At 44.3% G+C, this 6,129-nt stretch overlaps 1 long non-coding RNA gene across 1 annotated transcript in view; it reads left to right on the top strand.

Moving 5' to 3' along the window:
* The first annotated feature begins 4,746 nt into the window (after positions 1–4,746).
* LOC115067865 overlaps positions 4,747–6,129 on the top strand; it is a 3,058-nt gene continuing 1,675 nt past the window's right edge. The window contains exons 1-2 of the long non-coding RNA XR_003847231.1: positions 4,747–4,831; positions 5,492–5,549. This is a non-coding gene — a long non-coding RNA (uncharacterized LOC115067865). The remainder of the gene's footprint in view (positions 4,832–5,491; positions 5,550–6,129) is intronic.

Below are 6,129 nucleotides of genomic sequence, written 5' to 3' on the forward strand. Positions count from 1 at the left end.
AGAGAGAGAGAGAGAGAGAGAGACTCAGAGGGCTGGAAAGCAAAGCCACATAACTGACAAGAAAGCTTTGACCCCAGAATCTCAAGCTGGGGTCCAAGAAGCAAGAGCTGAGCCCTCAATATTGGTCTTCCAGGATCCAGGCTCCCAGGATCCAGGCTTCCAGAAGTGTGGTGAGCTGACTGCACAGGAATGGGACGTTCATTCTGTCACCCAGACATCACATGGGCCAGGCTGATGTAATCTCCCATTTCAACATTGGTGCAAAACTCAGACCTACCTTTTCCCAGCACAAGCTCTGCACCAGCTGTGGAACAGGCTCGGTCTGAGAAGTTTTCCTCACCATCAGTGACTTGATGCTCCTTTCCACCCTGAGGGCTCCTCCACTGGTCAGACACAGACAGGATCCCACCAAGGTAAAAGCAGTCTGGGCAGGGCTCCAATGAAAGACAGAATGGCCCACATAGCAATGGCTGGAAGGCATCAAAGCAGATTCAAGGACCCCACCCACAAGCACACTGCGTTCTTTTTCCCAGGAAAGTGCCGGTGTGAGATCTTTCTTCATGGAATCCTTGGGGACCCAGGGAGCCTCCATTTGATTTTCTGGCTGTCTCAAAATTACTTCAGAGTTTGAAATGACTGTGGATCCTACCATTGTGTCCATGATCAGGGGAAGAGACACAGGCAAGATTTCCTGCTTGCCATGGTCTGAATAACAACTGTCTCCCCATAAGCCTGCATGTTTGAGCATTTGGTTCCCAGATGGACTGTTTTCAAAGGCTGTGGAATCTTTAAGAGGGGGAGCCTCTAGAGTAATCACATCGTTAGAGGTGGGCCCTGAGGTTCTATAGCTCTGCCCTACTTCCTGTCGGCTCTTTGCTTCCTGACTAAAGGCATAATGTGACACCTGTCCTGTCTCACTCTGGCCACCATGCTTTTCTCACCATGATGAACTGTATTGGGACAAACAGCTGAAATAAATTCTTCCCTCCTTCAGCTGCTTCTTGTCAGGTGTTTGTTCACAACAAGGAGAAAAGCATATGACTTCGTTATTTAATGTCCTCCAGAGGCCCCAGAGTTGTGCCACTGGGAAGTGGTAGCACTTTTAGGATGGAGAACCTAGTGGGAGGTACTTGTGTCATTAAAGTAAGTCCTCCAAGGGGATGGTAGAACCCGGCCCCTTCCTCTTCCTTCTTTGCTTGCTAGCCAGGAGCTGGGCAGTTTGCTCTGCCACACATTCTTTCTTCTACCATTTACCCATCCTCACCAGAGTCCTAAAAGCAATGGATCCACCTAGCCATGACTAGAATCTTTTATTACCTTTTTCATCCTTATGACTTAATTATTTCAGGCATTTTGTTACAGGCACAGAAAACTGGCTAGTACATTCCTACTCAGCTGCTGCTTTGAGCAGATTTTCGGCAGCAATTCCATGCTATTTAGCTGCTCAGAACAGTCAAGGGAATCAGGTAATGTTGTCATTGTGATAGAGGCTATGGTACCAGAAAACAACAGAGACTTCTTGAAACATGGAGACTCAGATCTTGGGGAAAATCAGACTTCTGTGTGTCTATGAATGCTTAGGAGGGTGTCTGGCATTTATATGGGAGATGCTTATTACGATTACACACATAAATGTAATGCTACTAATAGCAAGCAACAACTGGATCCACACTCCTTTCCATAATACCATGTATCCTTCTTACCAGAGCTCAAGAATGAGTTATACCACAGCGTGGGTCGGAAAGTAGGATGATATGAGATTTCATCATGCCACTTAGAACGTGCAAGATGAAGAACTTACAAATTGCCTATTTCTGGAATTGTCCTCTTGCTCTTTTTAAGACCATGATTAATGATAGGTGACTGAGTTGTGAAGGTAGATTTGAGAATGTGGGGGGACAACTGTGGTAGGCACTACGAGCCAGGTGAGATTAAAAATGCAAAGGTCACTGCGTATTTTGATTTACTTCATCTTCAAAAATCAACATGTAAGAAAAGTGTAGAAGACTGAGTGACTTGCCAGGTCATACAGCTGGTAACCAAATGACTGACCAGGCAGTGAGCCGTTGACCATGAGTGCCCTGGGAAATATCTCCTGCCTTACTCTGCAAGCATAAACACCCGGCTTTAAAGCATGTGCCAGATCTGTGATGCAAATACTTCAAGTTAACATCCTGACTTCACTGAGTAAGATCAGAAAGGGACTTGTGTGCAGTGTAACAATGTTACTGCAGGATATTTTGTCACAGCATGAATTGAGCATCCACACTGCATGTGCCATAGGCTTTGGTAGTGTCAAGAGCTACCAAACACAGACATATGATATAGCCAAACCATTAGAACTTCATAAGGCTTGAATATTTTTCACCCTCATTTTTTCAGCCTGGTTTATTTAATTGCAAGTTCCCCACTTAATCTTGAATAATTGTCAGATTTAACAACCAGCTTGTAAAACTCCTGGCAATGTAACAATTGGCTCGTGTGACCCAGTACAAGCTAACTCCAACATCCAGCACCTGGACCAGCTTCACAAACAACTTAAAACTGCATAGGAAGAGTGTACATGTGTACCCTTTAAAACACAGTGACTTCCACTTTCAGCCAGCTGGGACTTCTGCCCTACAGACCATAGTCCCATCTTTCCTCCCATTTCTCTGTCCCCAGATCCTCAGAACTAATACAAAAAACTCAGCATGTATTTTTGTTTTAAAGCTCATCTTGCTAAGAAGAAAGTGATCTTTGCTTTCCCATTTCAGGCTAGCTAATCCTCCTCTGACTCCCGCTGCTGTACCTATGATGGTCAAGGAAGGCAGTCCCCTCTTAAAAAGCACTAGGTACCATCTTGTAAGCCTCATCTGTAAGTCTTTCAGAGCGGTCCAACCCATGAAATCTGGCAAGGATCATTTCTTTAAGTATCGAGGGCTGCAACTGAGTTTCATGAGCTCACAGTATGGAGGGAGGTGATGCTACTAGGGTTGCCGGAGAACTTGACCTGGGGCTGGAGATGTGTTAGCAAAGTCACTGCCATGGGTGGGAAGGTGCTCCTCACCTCCACTTCTTAGACCCCTGTAGCAACTCGGCTGTACCACCTTAGCATTCCAAGAGGATTTTGTTTGAAGAAAGTGACTTCCTTTAAGGGAAATCCTTTGAAAAGTTGGGACTGTGACTCAGTGGTGGAGCCCTGGGTCCAACTTCCACCACTCTGTCACATCTTTGAAAACCATAGATCTAGCAAATGACTTAGAAAGTTTCATAATTCTGTCTGACTTGGAAGACTTTGTAATGACAAAGTTCTATTCTCCATCCTTCAAGATTCAGTTTGGGGGCCACTCTCCCTTGGGCTGTCATTTCCCTAGGTGCTTCTCCTCCATCCTGTCATCTCAGATGTTATAATTGTCATCTCTGTGTCTTTCAGTCCAGACTGTTATCTTAGTGATGATATTGACAGTGTTTATGGCTTTTCATGTCTTCTGAATGACCTGGCATGAAATAGCTGCTCACTCATTCATTGATAAGTAATTAGATGAATGGGCACAACACTATTACCAGTTCATTAGCTCATTATGGAGGCTCAGAGGGGACATCCTCTGTAAAAAACAGAGTGTCAAAGAGATGATTAAGCCCCACTTGAGCAGAAAACATGCAGGAGCTGGGAAACACTGGTTAAAGTCAACAACTTGGAATGCCATGCTGAGAAATAACACTGAGTAAAAAAACATATAAAGACAATTCTGGACTGTCTGGCTCCAAAGTTGTCATTAGGTCCTTGTGCTCATCCTGAAAGTCAGCTCTCCTGTCTCCTGTCTCCTGTAGTCATTTTGGTTCTCTCTGTTTCTTGAGTAAGAGGTAGTAGATTTAATAGCGTTGGCAAGACTTCCCCCCACTAAGAACATTTTACTAAAAGACATATCTTGCCCAGTTGTCTCCAGTGACCACTATAACACCGTCTACCTCAAGCAATGGTGTCCCCACCCATCCTGCTGTGCTGTCAGATTCTGTCATCAATAAATCATGTACACAATGAGAGCTTCAGCTAGGAGGATCTGACATACTGGGGTGGTGGGTGTCTCTACCAGAGCTAGAACCATCTGGAAGATTTCTAGCTCATATGTTCTGCTTCCAAGAATGGAATGACTGGAAGGCTAGACTCAGCAGAGCTAGTGCCCACACATGAGCTCGGGCGTGGTGTAAGCTTTCCACAGACTAGACACCGTGTTCCAACAAGAAACCTTTCAAGAGGGGGTGTATGCATAGCAGGTGTTTTCCCGAGATCAGACTGGAGCACCCATTTCCTCTCTCAAGGCCCCGGGGCTAGTCCAAATCCATGGGGAGGCCACTATAACCCAGATCTGATGGGGGACCAGAAAGGTCACATTGAAGACTAGCATGAAGGGTGGGTTGTGGAAAAACCACAGAAATTTATTTTTCATGGTTCTGGAGGCTACAAATCCAAGATCAAAGTTCTGCCAACCTAGTTATGGTAAGCACTCTGGTCCTGGTTCCCAGATGACACCCTCCTCACTGTGTCCTCACATACAGACATGAGAGGGCCATGAAGGGAAGGAGAAAAGGTGGGTGTGGGAGGGAGGAAGGGAGAAAGGCAAACAGGCAGAAACACAAGGAGAGAGAGGAGGAGGGAGAGACTGAGAAAGGGAGAGGGAGAGCTACTCCTCTTTTATAAGGAAACCAATCCTGCAGATTGCACCCTTACCTCATTTTAACCTTAATTATTTCTTTATGTATTACAGATATTTCTACACTGGAAGTCAGAGCTCCAGCATATGAATTTGGAGAATGAGGGCCTAAAACTTTCTACCTATAGTAAGATGCTGTGAGTCTGTATTTGAAAAACATTATCAACCAGTAGGGGAAGTGAGAAGAGAGGACAGGCTGAAAATGTCAACAGCTGAACAACACGGGACAATCTTTGAACGGCAGATAGAAAAGGAAAACGGACCGGATTCAGGAGTGCCCTGGGGAAAAACAGCAGCGTGGCTCTGTGGGGGTGGGAGGGTGGATGGGGAATCTGAACTTGAAGCATCATTGCTTTCTATTCATCACTAGTAGTTATTAGACATTCTGCAATCATTCAACTGACCTTGCCAACTACAAGATGAAAGGTTCCAGGCAAGCGCCAAGACGCCTGTGTCTACAATGAGAAGTTTCTCTAGATTCCCCATCTCTAACACCTTGACTTCTTCTCTTCATCTCACTGTTTTCCCTCCAGTTCTCTTCTTCCCATCATCCTTTCTGTTGTAGAGATCAGCTTTTATTCTTGCTCCTGGAAACCCTGAAAACAATCCCAGTTTAAACATCGGTTTCCTTGATAAAATTTAAAACAGTTGAGTCTCTCTGTGAAGCATCATTTTAGATAGCGAATATTTTTCTCTAACTCCTGGTGACGGAGGGTAAGTTATACAGAAGAGCATGTGTTAATTATATATAATTAGGTTTTAGTTAAAGATTTTTAAAAATTCTCTAATTTCTGCAGGTTTAAATCATCTCCCACCAATAAATGGAAAAAGAAATGCTAACTTTCTTCTTGTTAGGTATGTATGTGTATTTAGTGTACAAATTTGTGTGTGTGCATGTTTGCGTGCAAGTATGTGCATGCGTGCATGTGTTTGTGAAGGCTAGAGGTTGAATGAGACTAGGTGTCTTTCTCAATTGCTCTCCACCTTATCATTAAAAAGACTTTTTGAGACAAGGTCTCTCTTTGACCCTGGAACTCTGATTCAATTAGTTGACAGCAAGCACCAGGCATCCTCTGACTTGCAAAAGTTGGATGTTTTAGGCCATATCTATCATTTATTTATTGATGATCAGTCATCTATCTACAGTCTGTCCTCTTATCTGTCATCTACCTGTCAATCATTTCATCTATCTACCTATTTATCTATCACTCATCTGTCTATCTGTATTAGTTACTTATATGATAAAACACCATGACCATGGTAACTTAGAGAAGGAGTTCATTTGGGCTTATGGTACTAGAGATAGTCCATATGGTGGGGGAAGCATGGCAGGAGGTGACCAGAGCAGGACGCTGAGCACTCACATCTTCAACCATGCATAGGAAAGAGAGAGGGAGAGAGAGAGAGAGGGAGGGAGGGAGGGAGGGAGGGAGAG

This window comes from Nannospalax galili, unplaced genomic scaffold (genome assembly GCF_000622305.1).
Source record: "Nannospalax galili isolate Female #2095 unplaced genomic scaffold, S.galili_v1.0 scaffold367, whole genome shotgun sequence".
In the NCBI taxonomy this organism is placed as follows: domain Eukaryota; kingdom Metazoa; phylum Chordata; class Mammalia; order Rodentia; family Spalacidae; genus Nannospalax; species Nannospalax galili.